Here is a 17,618-nt window from a genome sequence, read left to right on the forward strand (position 1 = left end):
AATATTATCCATATTGGTGTTTATTGAACATTCTACCTACCAACTAAATTGATAAATTACTCAATGGTTATATAACTTTTAGATTAAGTTGAGCATTATCTAACTAAAATTATCATGAAGAGATAATCATAAGGTTAAGGATCAAATTAACTCTTATTAATTCAATTTCCTTTATTACCAAAAACCTTCAAGGAAAGAAAGAGATGTAAGAGCAATTAAAAATCCAAGATCAATGTTGTAGAACATGAGTACTGTGAGTTTCTCAAGATCCTAGAAATACTTGATTTTAGGCAAAGCAATAAAATGGTCTTCAATGATATTTTATCCTTTAATGCCACTTTCTTATTCTCGGCATGTATCCTATAATGTTAAGAGACAATTTACTCTATCTATGTGCTCCATATATAACTATACATTAATCAAAATTAATTTAGCTTAAGTAGTTTCCATAATAATGCATGGAAAAAGAAATGAGAGATAAACTACTCCAGAATAAATTGTTCATTATCTATAACGGTATTTCAACATATCTAATACTTCTCATGAATCATCTTCATGCTTAACATCATTGAATATTTAATCTAAATATAATATATAATAAATGAACAATTTATAAATTAATATTATGATGAAAGGAATTAAAATGGTTATAAATAAACAAAATATTTAATAGAGGAAATTATATTTTCAGTTAAATTAACAATGTACTTCCTCTCAATAAAAAATGCATCCACAATTTAAAACTAATCTTATAATAGAAACTTAATTAATAATATTATTTACTATTGAAATATAACATTATTCTTTAAAGGTAATTCCACAAGATATTTTAACAACAACTAGATTTCTATCAAAGCTCTCTTGCTTTATCAACCTTCCTTGAAGATGAGTTGAAGCAAACTTAGCATGACCTCCAAATTTCTATCATGACAAAAATCATTTTAAACATTCATTTAAGAGCACAAGTTTATATTTTTTTTATATAATTTATAATGCACATGTATTCTAATATTTTAAAACTACCATAATAATATTATTACTTTTAATAATTAAATATAAACTTTCACCTTTCTCATTCCAAACATCTTTACACAAACATCTTTACACAAGCAAACAAACACAAGAAAATAAATAAATAATAAATGGATAAATATTAAATCTTTCAACAACAATTTTACCTTTTTTAAACCTCTGTTCAAGTTTACAAGGCAAGGGAAGCTAGGAAATAGATGGAAATGCTCTTAACAAAATCTTTGAGGATCATAGTTTTTACATATGTCTAGGTACAATTATCTTGTGCTTCATTATTATTTTCTGAGGATTTGTTACAAATATTTATATAATGTTTTTATTAAATTTTCTAGCTGTAGAATAGTCTCATTATATTTTATTTTGATGGTGATAAATTCATTAACAGCTACAGCTGCGAGGTGATAATTATTTTATTATATTTTTTTGGTTTTGATTCCTTGCATACAACGTGGAAACTATTATTTTATTCTATTATTTTAAAATGAATATGATTGCAAGATGAGAATTGGAACTTACCAGTACTTGCTCATGACAGGGGTATATTGTCTCCTCCAGCGTTATCCATATCCTCCTACACACCCCAAGCAACCCCTCACTGAAATGCAGCATTACGTTCTGTAATGATTTGAAGGATACACACAGTGGGTTTGTTGGAAAGTCTTCAGAAACTCCCAAGAAATGCAGCTGACACAATTCAACAACCATGCCAGCATCCTCCCATCAAAAGTGCACTTGTAAATACGTTTGCAGAATATGGAAACATAAATAACGCACATGAACTGGTGTATGGGATTCCTCAAAGAGATGTTGTCTCATGGAAGGCATTGAGTGCAAAAGTTTATAGAAAATAGATTTTATGGAAAGGGTTCTGTAAAATTGCAAATGCAGAGGCCCCCAATCTTCTCCCAGTGTCCATCCGATCAATATCCTCACTGCCTGTGCAAGACGGCGCACTATTTTTTTTTTGAGAATACTTTATTAAATTCTAGCAAATGTAATAGCACCATTAGGCATTCATGATTGTAGGGTACACCCCAAATTATCTATGTTCCAAAGGCTTTTTTAGACTTGTTAAATGTAAAATGCAACTGGTAAAGCCTCCAAAAAAATGACAAACAACAATCCCCATTTGGTGACAACAACCTACAGTCCAGTCTGGTCATTTCCCTAGCCGTGCAATTTCAGGGTAGAGACGCCATCCCTCATTAATTCACCCCCTCAACTACTTAATATTTTTGTGGTTTGTGGATAGAGTATGGGCATTGCAAAACCTATACTTTATTGAATTAAATGGCTTTTGTGCCTTGGCAATAGCTGCAATCAGTTGGGCAGTTGAAAAACAATAGTGTAAACAGCATGGGACGACTGAAAATGGTGCTAGGCCATACAGCTAGTGTGAGAAATTTGGTTTGTGTTGACAAATTTGGCACACATCATTAATTCACTTGTCAACTTAAATTTGCATCAACTTAAACTACCCCCTTGCATTTACATTATGTTTCTGTAATCTTGTCTCCAATTAATGGTCATTGACTACCTATGCTCTTTCATTTCTACTACTAATCTACCTCCTTATTAGTGCCCTCTCAGTCTGTTCTTTATTTAATTTTATTACTAATAATTGTTTTGTTTTGCAACTAAAGGGGTAAATTATAATTTACCAATATCCTTCTATCTATACATGTATAATGTAGTTACATTATATTGACATATATGTTTTACTCCTCTGAAGGAGGCAAGAACTTAAATGCAACATTACCTTTGATATTAACTTTCTTACTGTACAACAAAGGTACTCATAATACTTTTGTTTTCAATTCTGTTAGTTTAGATGAATAGAAAGTATGGATAAAAGAATGATTATTAGAGAATGTGATAGAATAAAATAAATTTTATTTTTCCATTCACAAATCATTATTTGATGATTTATAATTTGATTATTATATATATCATATTTTAAATAATTGCATTAAGATAATCATAACATATATATAGTCATATATGTAATTAATAAAGTACAGATTAAACAAATGAGTTACATATATATAGTTTAATTGCACTAACATAATAGTATTTTATATATATAAGAACTTAGAACAACTTATTCTCAGTTTACCTCTCTCCATGCTGATTTATTATTCATCGTAACTCGTCTAGCAATATTGGAAGTTTACCTATCGCAATGTTTTCATTGACTTACATGCTTTCGTTGATTTTGACGTTCATCCCTATTAAATGACAAGGGATGTTAGATCTTCCTATATCAAATGTTCTTATCATCTTCTATATCTTTCATCTTTGTCTTGTTGTAGATATGAGTCTTCTTCTTTCTTATTGGTGTCTCGTTATTTCTAATTATATTATTACTATATCACTATCATATCAATAAATTTGAAATACTTTCCATTCACATCAAGATGGATTAAGTACCCATCATGCCATGTGTATCATCAATAACTTAGCTATAGAAATTTGTTAAAGTTAACTAATTAAGTGAATCCATACCTTTTTGTTCCATCTATCCATTGGTCTCACCTTCATATAAATATATTTCCCTACTTTATGAAAAATGTTTATACCCCTTGATTTCTTTTAGCCTATGCTCATATCACACTTAATCACAATAATCACAATAATTAGTAAAATATAATATACATAATCAAATAAATATGAATTTACACATGCTCTACATTTCATAAAATAATTGAATCATCAAAACCGTTGATTCATATAGAAACACATTTTGTATCATTAAATTTATTTAATCCTCAAAAATTATCGTCATAGTTGTTATAATGTCAAAAGATTAACAATACAACTAAACTCGACCACAACTTCATAAAATATAATTCATTTTAAATATATATTTATAACTTTACTTTATTATAACTAAGATGTAATTTACCTATTTTATCATGAAACTATGAATCTTTGCTTGCAAAATCCTTTACTGCCATGTTGGTAAGATCACCATACTTCCTTTTTTCTAAGCACTGGTTCACTCTATGGTATCAGCATATATCAAATAAGATATATTAAAATTTTAATCTAACCCTAAACTATTGAAGGATCTAGTATTATTATTAAACTAGTCTACACATGCAATGTAATTTTAATGAAGAACAAATTGGAAACTAAATGGACCTATTGCTAGAATCAAGTAAAGTATCTCAAAGTGGTATCAAAAAATGTTCTATCAATGTCCCACTATAGGTAGGGGCATCAAATCATCACCCCCTATGACTAAACTTCCTCCTAGAAGCTGGAAAGGAGGTAGGTCACCGACCTTAGAGCCAATCTACAAGGTAAGGCAGTCAAAATTATTCATTAACAAGTTGTACAAGTCCCACAACATAACCAATCATACTGATGTATCACTAAGTAAGTATCCACAAGGAAACTTCCCATAATATGGAGTGTCACCGTATTCTTCTAAATAATTATTTACAACACACATAGTAAGAAGTTATCAATATCCTATTGTGGCTTATTAAATTTTACAACATCAAGAAGGAACATGTCACTCCCAAGATGAGTTTAAATTGCATGGTAATTTTTTAGGATTCATTAAAACACACACTAATTAATCAATAAATATTAGTTGTCAAAAGTGCTTCATATAAACTTTATCCTTAACAAGAATCCATACATCTCATCTTGCCATCAATACATAATACCCATATCATGATTAAACATCCATTTAACTCACCCTTCAATTAACATTCTCAAGCACTTAGTTTCTCATTGATATAACATATTGAAATAACTTTTACACAATTAACCTCGAAAGAACTCACTTGAATCACATCATGAGACTCACATAAAGGAATGAGGATGACTAGTGCAAAATATTCTCCCTTGAGAATCCATGTCACATAATGAATTATCATCACCTCCTCCCTAAGGAACCTTTTTATAGAAATATCAGATAGATCTAGGGGAAATGGATTGCAACTATCCCATACCAGTCTCATTAGCCCCTTCACAGTAGTTCCCCAGGACATCTACTCCCCCCATACAACTTTCCTAGTACCCCTCATGAGCATGACACTCTACAAATTTCCCATTACTATGAACATGCTAGCAACAACAAACATTTGATAAAGCCTCAAAATAGTAAATTTTAAACTTGAATATCATCAATTAGTGAAAATGCACAAATAAAAATAAAAATTTAATAGTGGCCACCCAACAATAATTCAAAAATTTGAAAAGAAGGGTCACAGTAAATCGTCCTCGAGGATAAAAGGAAAAACTCGAGAATGCAATTAGTTAAATACTCAAGGAATCCAAAAAATGATATCTTTATCAATCAATAATATAATCATTTAAATAATCAAAGTATGAGTCAAAAATCACATGAAGTTTTCCACAACACAATCACTTTGTGACTAGTAATCAAGTCACCTAAGGGGGAGGAGAAAACAAGGTGGTCTCAACCACATAGAGCTCATGAATAAATTATAATAACATGGTAAGCGTGCCCCACACAACTTAGGACAATCATGTCATAGCTAAACTATCAATAATATATTTTCTCCAAAATGTAGGTGCACTTAAGTCCATCCTCAATCCATGGCGTATACACATCAACGGATGGGTTTTCACTATGAACCAAGTGTGGCTCTATATGTCGGGGAGTCTATAGGGACTCACATCCTTCAAATTGTTACACTCAATGGAGATCCTCTATCTCTCAACATGGTGTGCATCCCATGTATAAGAAGTAAACTCACCATGGAGCTACTACCAATATGGCATTTGACTACAAGACCCCAACAAAGGTGTTGGCATTTGACACTATTTCGGTGATGCTCCGGTGAAGATTGGTGATATATGATGCATGTAGATTCTTAGAAGTTGTCATTGATGGAAACTAGACCTATTGATCTAATCTAGTATTGAGTTTTGGGTTAACCAGATTTCTTGAGTAAGTGTTTTTAGCATGTCTTTCATTGATGCTTAGTGTACAATTTTGTGGGCATTTCTCATTTTTGGTGAAGTGGTTTCTCATTTCGGTGATGAGGGTTATTTGTTTGAGTATCAAAAATAGATTATCATACAAATCCCCCTTTCGGTGTTAATTCCTATGCTTGTTTGAAGATCCAGTAATCAGTGGAGTAGTAAAACAAAGTATTTCTCATATTCAGTGGTGTATCATGTGGTCTGGATTTCTTGGATATATTTTGGTGTTTGGTAATATGTTTGGCATGATAAGTGAGACCTATAGGAAGCATGTGATCATATGGTATTTATCCAAAATAAGGTTTTGCAAGGATTGAAGCCAACTTGAAGCTACATGTTTCATATTTTTATATTTTATGAAGCCAACTTGTGGGAAATCAATTTTGCTAGTGTGGATACATAAAACCGACCTGGATAATATCTTTGTGAAGATGTAATATGGTTAGACTATTTTGAGAGTGATTGAGTGCACTTTCACGTGGACACACACTTTAAATTTTGTTGATCCATAAGCAGAGCAGAGCAAAACAAAGCAGTTTATCAAATCAGTCTTAGAGGACCACTTTGTGCCTAATTGAAACTATTAATTGGCATATTCAGATGCTTTTCTTTAGTTCATTACTCATTTTAATAATTTGTAATAGCTTGTAAGTCAATGAGCCTTTCTTCGGGGTTGCAACTCTATTTTTGTAATTGAGCAGTGAGCTCTAGGCAGTGTGCCTGAATGCAAGTACATTCCCCTCATGTAATATTTATTTTCTATTTTCCATAGTGGAATAATATTTTGGGATCAAATCCCACCACATTTTTTCCCTTTTGGGTTTCCCTGTAAAAACCTTGGTGTTATGGTTGCATGGTTATTTGCTTTATGTTTCTGCACTTTCCTTTCTTTCTTATGCGTCTAGTGGTTAAAGAATCTGTATAAAAAGTTTCAAACTTTTAGAACACTTATTCACCCCCCCCCTCACAGTGTTCATTGATTCCAAAAATTGGTATTAGAGCCTAGTTCCTCCAAGGAAGTCTAACAGCATGAGGAAGATCTAGAAGATCGAATCAATGGACTCAAGTTTGTAGAGACAGCTTAATGTGGCACTTTAAGACCTCGATGTAGCAAGAAATGAAGTGAGTTCCTTGAAGAGAAAATTGAGTGTAGCTGAAGACTTCATTTAATCATTGAAAGATCAACTGAGCACTTCAAGAGATAAGAGGAAAGAGCTGATGGACAAACTTAAGAAGAAAGAAGAGAAAAGCATTGAAAATCAAAGCAAGATAGATGAATGTGAAAATATTCTTAGAGAGAATTTAGTATTGAAGAATAAGATGCAATCCATTGTGATGAAGCTGACTAAAGAGATTAAACACTAGAAGAAGAATGAAGAAATCACAACTCAATCATTGAAACATAGATCTGATAAATGTTGTACATTGAACTATGAGAATGATTACTTGAAACTTGAGCTGATGCAATCAAAGAATGATGGACAAGAACTTAAAAGATAGATTGTTGTCTTAAGAGACAAACTTGCTACTACAAATGAATACAAAGACAAATTTAATGTTAGCTCAACAAGGCTTCATGAGATGCTAGAAATATAGAGACATGGAAAGGACACAAGAGGACCTAGATATGAAAAAGGAGAATCCTTCGGTTCTTGACAGAGAAATACAAATCTTAATCATTAGAAGAGAAACTAGTAAGATAGGCTAATGCTTATAAATTCAATGGTAGATGTTTTACTTGTAATAGATTCAGTCATATGGAAAATCAATGTAGACCAACGATGAATAATGTGATGATGAATAATGTAATGAATAATAGATCTACCTCTATTGGTCAATGCTTCATAAGCAACAACTTTGGTGATAAGTCAAATATGTGCATAATGATGAACAATTTTTAGAATTTAAGAGATGCTATGCTTGTAGAATCCTCGGACATATCTCTAACCAATGCAGGATGAGACCAAATCAAATGAATTTTAGGCCTATGCAAAGAAATATTGTGTGCCATGCATGCAACAAACTCGGTCATATTGCAAAATAGTGCAAAAGCATAAATAATGCTTCACTAGACAACATCAAATGAGATGAGTGTTGGAGATTGTTCCTCATTTTTTCTACTAGAATATGTTGTTTTCATTGACATCAACATATTCCTATTATTTGGGTCGGTATGTTTGGGAAGATCTTATGATCCGGTTTTGTAGTTTTGTTTTGTTGATCACTATTTTGCAAAGTTCGGTATTTCCTCTGGTATATTCCAATATGATCATATATTGTGCGATGATTTTGGGATATTTCCTAGTATGGTCTTGTGTATCTTCATTTCATATGGATTGTGATTTGGTGCTCCACAAGTTATCTTTCTTTGTGATAGTTGCTAATTGGATGTGTTCTTGAGCTTTCAAATGTTGACAGATGAAGATTTGATAAGTGGTGTTTGTGTAGCTATTTTTGATGATAATAACATGCTTTCTAGTGTTTTATACTCATGTCATATTTGTTTTGGTCATCTGTATTGATCCTTGTGTGAGTTTTTGGTGGTTTCTATGAATCGGTGATGACTTTCATGGTATGCGGTATTTTTGGTGATGTAGCATATTGCGGTTGATCTTGGTGTGATTTCTAGTGGATTTGAGCATTTGAGAATTTGATTTAGGTTAATTTTATGTCATGTAAATCATTATATTGGTCTAGTGGTTGATCTTTGTATCATGTTATAGAATTTTATAATTTTGAGATAAAGGTTTAGTCGACCTTATTGTTAAGGTTGATCATTTGTATATATAGGTGATATAGTCATGTAATATAGGTGTCAAGGTAGTGTATGAATTATTGGAGAGAGTTTTATGTTTGAACACGTGATTTATCCTTCGATGTTGTGATTGTTGAGAGATTGGTTTTGCATGGCAGACAACTATCTTTAACTAGAACTGTAATGAAGCATTTGGAGATGCTATTTTTCCAGTTCTTTTCTTGTGGATTATACTCCAAATCTTAGTATAAGTCAGTGAGACTTCCCTGAGGGTTGTAGCATTGCAGGCCATTATCTTTTGAGCAGTGAGCTCTAGGCAGTGTGCCTAAATGCATGTTCATTCCCCATTGTAATATTTGAATATACTATTGCAGAGTATCATCTTACTCTTGGTAGGTCTCCACTATGGTTTTTCCCTTAACCAGGTTTTCCATATCAAAATCTCTGTGTTGTGTTTTGTACTTTCAATTTTCTTTCCTTTGTTGTTACTAAATTTTATTAGATCTATTTTTGTGATAAAGTTTCATGATCCAGTGAAGACTGATTCACCCCCTCTCAGTCATCCTTCTTTGTTGTTAGTAACAATGAGAAAGGAAAAGTAGAGGTAGATGAAATTAGAGATTAGCATAAGAATATGTGGGTTAAGAAAGAAGATCCTAATACAGTAAATGGCTCCACACCTGAATCTGATGATGGAACCTCATCCAGTAACTAGAGATTTTTATCCTTAGGGGGATTTTTTCATGCAAATCAATAGAACCCCCTCTTCAAAGATTTATAACTAGTTCTAGAAGGTTGTAAAAGGTTTAGATCAAAGTACGCAGATAATATGTGAAATATTTCATGGAAATTTGAGATTCTGGTAAGTCAATTGATGCAAAATAATCTATTTGAAAGATTTTAGATTGAAGCATTTATTACAACAAAAAATTAGGGATTTAGAGGTTAGAATGTCATTTGAAAGGGTTATTCCTTATAATGCAAATGAGTGAAAAAGAGTAGAGCATCAGAGTAATTGTGATTTAGCAGCTTAATTCATGCTTGTTGCAATTAGTAAGCGATTTATTTCACACGGTTGAGAATCAAAGGTATTTATCTATTTCATGAGCTATTTGTTTCAAATCATAAAATCAAAATGGCATATGCTTTTGGTATTTATACTACTTTGGTTATTGAGAATTCTGATAGAGCTAGGCCTGTCTTCAAGAAACATCCTTTCAAATCCATTGAAGATGATCCAAAAGGAGCAATTTTTTTATTCCCTATGGTGTTCTTCACAATAAAGACATTTGGACATATATCCACCATGATATTGAGGAGCTTAGTAGTGTAGATATGCTATTCCTTTATAACAGGTATTTGGTGGATGGTTTGGGAAATTTGAAACTAGAATATAAGATTCTTCAAGATAGGATTTTTTGTGCAGTTCATTGATTTCCTGACATTTGTGTTAGGCCCAATATGGAAAGCTAATGTACTGAGAGGGGAGGGGTGAATCAGTACTTCAAAACTTTTCTTCAACATTAACTTTACTGTTAAGCATAAACTAAATAGTGCAGTAACATAATATAATGCTAAACCAAATAAATAACAATCATACATGATTCACTCCATAACACATATATTTTGGTTACGTAGAAACTCTTGGTTAGAGAGCAAAACTGCAGTGGGGATAGGACCCACAACTTCACTACTGCAATAATAAAGGGTGCTAGGTTAGAGCTACATGTTTAGCTATTTCTGATAGCTTACCCTATTAGGAGTATCAAGATCTATTAGATCTACCTTGCTAAAAGATTTAACAACACTTAATCTAAATGTTGTACCTAGTTAGAGGCTTTACAATTTATAGACTTAGTTAGAGTCTTTTACCCTATTAAAGGTTTCTATTACAATTTCAAAATATTACAATAAAATCATTAAAAATATCTGCAACTTTACATCTGAAATGTTATAGCAGATTATATGTGCTCAAATAAGATTACCTTGCTTATAGCATACCTCAGTAACCCATATAGCAACTCGGTAAACCCTTATAATTACTCTGTTCTTTGACTGTTCTCTAAAAACCTTCTCGGTGACCTCTATGTCTCTGTAACAGTCATAACACTTAGTGATTTCACATGTCTTGCTTCATATATTTCTATATCTTCCTTTCTGTCATACTAGATGTGTGTTTCTGACCTTAATCCATGTTGTATAAATAGATCTCTTATGTCGGTGATCCATTCATTGCTTTGATTTTACAAACATGTTTTATCGAATGAATAACCATGCAAAAAATTTCATTGGTTAGATGACCTCAAAATCATACACAATCTTTAAGTGCAATTTCCAATGTGATAACGGTTCTATGTTCCTCGATCTTGTAACACATTTCCATATGTATGTCCAGGTTCAATGAATCTGGTAACATGTTTCACTCGGCCTAAATCAACTCGGTGTGTCATCTTTGCTTCTCGGTAAACATGGAATGATACTCGATAGACAACTCGGTGCATACTGGGCTCTGTGACTACTTTCTTCTATAACTAACTAGACTGTGCGTACTAACTGAATATTTCAGTAGAGGTAACCGACTAGAGTATATAAAATAACTTTGAACATAAGACTAATGGCAACCTTAGTAAGTAGTAACAATCTCCCCTTTTGATATTAGTTGAGATGTTTGACAAAAACTACTTTCAAAGTTATAAGTCAAAAATCTATATACTTGCAATATTTGACTAAACCGATAATATATACATTTGTCAATGAAATAGTATATTCATATATACTCCCCTTATCAGTATACTATACAAAACTCTGATTTTGCATGCTCGGTGATCAATGTTCTGTGTGCTGCTCTTGTTCTTTGCTTACTGTTTTGTTCACTACTCGGTATACTCCCACTATATACTACACTCCTTTTGTACTATACTTTGATGCTTTGAATACTATATCAGTCCCCCTTTTCAAAAAACATCAAAATTTAGTTACCATTTGGTGGTGGCAACTGGTCAAAAATGGATTTGTACTTTGTCTGTGCTTCGGTGAGAGTGACAAAGAGGTCATTCTTTACACTGTCCATTAAAGAATTTTGTGCTTGAATATCAGGCAATAAAGAAATTAAGCCATCTAATGTGCTTCCCTCTTGTGTAGTAGATAGGTGAGTGGCTCGGTTAATCTATTCTTGAACGGATCAAAGATGAGGAAGGAATAATGTCTAAAGTGTCATTATGTCCATCCTGATCTTGTGTTCTTCATTTCTTAGGTCCAATTGTTGAGCCATGAGTGGTTGTAACTTTGTATAGAAATTCTGAACTGAATTGGGCTTTGGGGTCAACTTATTTGAGAGATCGGTGATCTCTTTCTCAATTGCTTTAGTTTTATTTTTGATGTCTTTAATGAATAAAGAAAATGTACAAAGTTTCTAAAATAAATAAAGAATGTGCTTGAGTTAAGGAGACAACTCAGCAATAAATTTGACAAGTTTAACTTTTCCAAGAGCTATAGCTTTCCATACCTCTTCTATCATTTTTGCAGTGAGCTCCTTGTCTTTTAGCTTGCTCAAATATTCAGATGCATCTACTCTAGATATCTCTATCTGATTGAGAAGTTCATGCAATTGAATATGGATCGCTGCATCGGTTGACATTGTAGATTCAGGTAGCATATCCAATAATAGTGTCTTTACCTTCTGAAGTACTTTATTTTTCTTTTGTATGGCCATTTGTTTTTCTTGTTCGGCCTTTGCTTTGCATAGTTCACCGAATTCAATGAGTGCTTGCCCTTTTAATTTTGATATGTCAACATTGGGCAACACTATTGGTTTTGACATATCTACTTTGAAGCTATGCTTTTTCATCTTCTTTTCTTTAGATTTGGCCAGTTGAACCAATACAATGGCTTGTGAGGCTTGATGACCATCGGTAGTTTGATTAGTAGAGGCAACACTTTGGTCAGTTTCTTTAGCCTCTATAGTGTCCTTTGGTGTTTCAGTACATGGTGTCTTAGTTGCAACATTTGTAGTGCTAGAAGGATCCTGAGAAGTCTGTTCCCCGGTGGTCTGAGGAGTAGCTTCTCCTTCTATAGTCTTGTGAGACTCTGCACCTTGTTTAGTATCTTGAGGGGCTTCTGTTGAGATAGGTTGATTGACTGGTGCATTAAGGCTGAACTTGTTCCAAAACTGATTCACTAGATACAAGTTTTGCATATGCATTGCCTTCTATCATTTCCTATTCTGGTAGCTCTGTATCCATGATATCTTCATCTATTTGAATGGTGTCTGCAGGGTCTTGCTTGGTGACATCAAGATCTTGCTCGGTGACATCAACTATTTCAACTTCAGCTTGTTCATCGACATCCTTGATTATAAATATTTCCTGCTAGTTTTCTTTTGTCTCATTTTCCACTTCAATATACAGACCATTCATCAGTTTCTAGGCTTTTTGTTTGACGAGGAACTTTGTGTGGTAGGTTGTCAGATGTTCTTTTATTTCAACTACCGACATGTTAGGAAAGAGATGTACCAGACTTCTTTCTCTGATTTGTTTCTCTGAGTCCAGGGCATATTGCCATCTATTATCAATATGTGCATATAATTCTTCTGGAAGAGAACTAGGGACTTCTAATGGGACCAATCGGAATTTTAGAAGTGTACAGATGTCAGCTTCTTCAATTTGTCTCTTTTCATCATCATTTCTGGTTTCATACTTAACATATCTAAAGGATCCAAATCCACCATATTCCTTCAGATTAGCTCAAAAAATTTCAACACTATGTACATTTACCTTCTTTCTCTTGACAATCTAAAATTTGCTTGGATCCTCAGATTCGGTATCACTAGACTCTTTTGCCAAAATGAGTCTCCGAGTAGATTTCTTGTAAGTTTTTTTTACCTTAGGAGCAGTAACACTCTTTGTTTTCTTACTCAATGAATCTACAGATGCTCTTGTATTAGGTCGCTTAGTAGGAGGAGTTGGTGAGGCCTTTGATGTGTCCTGTTTCTTTCTTTTCAACACTTTTCCCTTAGGAAATTCGGTGCTCAATGTTATAGCTGCATCTTGTGCTTTAGATTCCTCTTTGGGAATGGCTATAGTGCCTTTGATAGGTGTGGAAGAAGAATCTACTCCAAATTTTTTCGATAATGCCTTTATCATCTTTGTTGCCTTTCTTGTAGCTTTGGGTACTACAATGCTCATTTTTACTTTTTCTTTCACTTCTTCATAGGTTCCATACCTCAGCTCGGTAGCATGTCATGGCAATGTAAGAAATGCATCTATTTTCTATTGTGTGATGTTGAAATCAATCTCGTAACCCATAGTGGCAAAGATTGAGTTCTTGGTTCCACAACATTTATATAACAATAATCAGTGTCTACTTCAAAACATATGTCATCTTTGTATTTCTCCACTAGCTTGGGTGGAATCTGGTATCTATTATGCATTTTCTCCTGAAACTTACTAAAGTAATCATCCATAATATCATTAAATTTATCACCTAGCTTCTTGATGAAGTCATTGATCTGATGGGTGATTGGTTGGTGTAGCTCCCAAATAGCTTTACCGACTAGTGGAAAGAATTTTTCAAAATAGAAAAACATGCATACAAGTAGTGATCCAAACTTTAGTGTATTAGCTGAGTTATTCTTCTTCGGCTTACTGATGGTGTTCAAATTCTCAAATAGGTTTTTCAGCAACACCTCACATAGATCAATTTTCATTCCCTTATTTACAATTTTGTATGCTAAGTCTACTACTGCACAAGGTACACTGTTTTCCCTTGCCGATTGGAAGAAACAATAACCAATTACTCTAATGGTAAACTTTAGTTCTGCATCAGTGACATTGTTCAATTTTAGTCCTCTGCAATCTGATTCTACTCTGGTTAAACTGATCAATTCTTTCTGTGATATCATCTTCTCAGCTCGGGCATGATCATAAATAGGGTAACCAGTGATCAGATGAATGATTTCCTTGGTAATCTTAAATGGTTTCTCTTCTAACCACATGAAATAATTGTGAACTCTGCTCAAAACAAACTTGACCGACTAAGGTTTGAACACACAGGGATAGGTTAGGGCTTCAGTTAATCCCTGGATCTAAATGTACTCATACTTGCTATCCATTTTACCATCGGTGCACAATTCATCATAGGTATCCTTGATTTCAATGTGACCGAGTTCTTCAATACGACAATTGGTGAAGAATCTCACATCGTCGACTAATAAAACTCTATCTGGGATGAGTGAAAATGTGGTTTTGTCATTCGGTTCAGATGCAATTTTGGGAGTTAAAGAGTATTTTAGTGAGGGATTTTCGATGTTCTCAACAACAATGGGATCTTGGATCTTAGGTGCCATTTGTAGATTTCAGATAAAAACTAACAAAAGATCCTTAGGGTTTGAAGATTTTCAAATGGTAGACGCTTCACACTTAGCAAATAATGACAACTTGATAAGATCGGTAAACCAGCTTAACAATGCATTGATATTGATGTAAATACCTTGAATTTTTCTTTGTAGGAGGTTTGATCACCTTTGAATCACTTTCTCTTCTCTCTTGAAAACTTGGTGAGTGAAAACTGACCACGTAAATACTTTAAGTACACAATATACCTTATCGGGCTCCATGTAGGTTAGGTCAAAAGATTTAAATGCACTCGATTCCACTAAACTTTCTTTCCTTTTTTTTGCGCTTTAACTGAGTAACCAAACTTCCTTCATTTATCGACTTGACAGGCTTCCTGTATTCACCGACTTGACAGGTTTCTTGTATAGTGCTCCAAAAGACTTTGATAGAATTTCAAACTTGCTACTACATCTTAACTATGTAGATTTTGAATTAAGTACATAATAAAGTAGGAACTATTAATATCTAGCCTTGAGAGAATATTGTCCCTTCATACCTTTTTCGATTAATTTGGAATAGGTGCACCTAACTTGGTAGGTAAGGTGCTTTCTTTATTTTACACAATTTCCTTCTTTTTCTAAATCATCTGTAATTTGCCTTTTATTTATTCAGTGTCTTTTCTACATTGATCTCATACTAGGATTTCTCCATGATCTTCGGTTGTTCAATCCAAACCTTATAAAGCAATTGGCACTTATGTGTCCATATCTTCCACAACATTCACACCATATCCTTGTATTGTAATCCCATGGTACTGTAGCATATTGTCGGTAAGGATCTATGTGAGTTTGGTAACCTCTAGTATTTGCTCGGTGTGCACACCACATATAGTTCTTTTGCTTATACCGACACTTCTCGGTACTATGTCCATATCTATTGCAGTTTTTACAAAACCATTTGTATTTTACCTTCTTATAATTGCTAGTAGACTTTGTCTTACATTGATTAGATGTGTGACAATATTTATAGAAATTGTAACAATAACCATTGGACTTAGTGACATTCGGTTGCTTACCTTTTCTGATTTGGCACATGTTGGCAGTGTGACCTTGATTTCCATAGTAGTTGCAAATAGGCTTCTTTCTTTTGATGTTCTTCTTTATTCTAGCTTGCTTTGATGATTCTCCTCTCTCAGTAGTATGAATTCCCTTCTCAGTAGAGTCTTTTCCTTTGTAACTGAGTCCTGCATCTTTGTTGGGTCATCTTGTATTCAGTTGCTCATCCAACATCTTTGATGCTTCATAACTCTTCTTCAATGTTTCTTTGAATTTCTTTTGTATTTCAAGTTTATTGATCAACCTTGATACTTCAAGTTTCAATGCTTGATTCTCATCATCTTTCAGATTTGCTTCATGATTTGCATAACCTTGTTGATCTAGCAGATTTTGTTGAATCCCAGTTAATCTTATGATTTCATCATTCTTTTAAGATACTAAGGCTTCAAGTTGTTGTTTCTCTCTGTCTAGATCTCTTACTTTATCCTTGGCTGTCCTCAATGCATCAAGATTTTCAGTCATTTGTGTGCTGAAATGCTCATGTTCTCTTTTCATTGCTTTTAGTTGATCAGCCAGTGATTTGTTCTTTTCTCTCAATACTTCAATCATTTCTTCACTATCTTCAGACATACTATTCTCAGATGATGTCTCAATTTGTTCTACTACTCTTGCGAGTCCTACAAATCATGAGATAATCTTCTTCTCACTTTCATAGATTTTTGCATTTGCCTTTGCATGTCTACAATCACTTGATTAGCATGATCCAACTCTTCTTGCAGATACACAATCCTCTGAGATTGTTTATAGCCTTCCATTGATAAGATCTTTCTCTTTAGGTAGTTAAACCCTTTTCCAAGATTGAAGCTCTGATACCAATTGTTAGGCCCAATATGGAAAGCTAATGTACTGAGAGGGGAGGGGTGAGTCAGTACTTCAAAACTTTTCTTCAACAATAACTTTACTAATAAGCATAAACTGAATAGTGTAGTAACATAACATAATGCTAAACCAAATAAATAACAATCAAACATGATTCACTCCATAACACATATATTTTGGCTACGCAGAAACTCTTGGTTAGAGAGAAAAACTATGGTGGGGATGGCACCCACAACTTCACTACTACACTAATAAAGGGTGAACAGTTAGAGCTACATGTTTAGCTATTTCTGATAGCTTACCCTATTATGAGTATCAAGATCTGTTAGATCTACCTTGCTAAAGGATTTAACAACACTTAATCTAAATGTTGCACCTGGTTAGAGGCTTTACAATTTATAGACTTAGTTAGAGTCTTTTACCCTGTTAAAGGTTTCTCTTACAATTTCAAAATATTACAATAAAATCATTACAAATATTTGCAACTTTACATCTGAACTGTTATAGCAGATTCTATGTACTCAAATAAGATTACCTTGCTTATAGCATACCTCAATAACCCATAGAGTAACTCGGTAGACCCTTTTGTTTACTTAGTTC

The sequence above is a fragment of the Cryptomeria japonica genome, chromosome 11 (assembly GCF_030272615.1).
Source record: "Cryptomeria japonica chromosome 11, Sugi_1.0, whole genome shotgun sequence".
In the NCBI taxonomy this organism is placed as follows: Eukaryota; Viridiplantae; Streptophyta; class Pinopsida; order Cupressales; family Cupressaceae; genus Cryptomeria; species Cryptomeria japonica.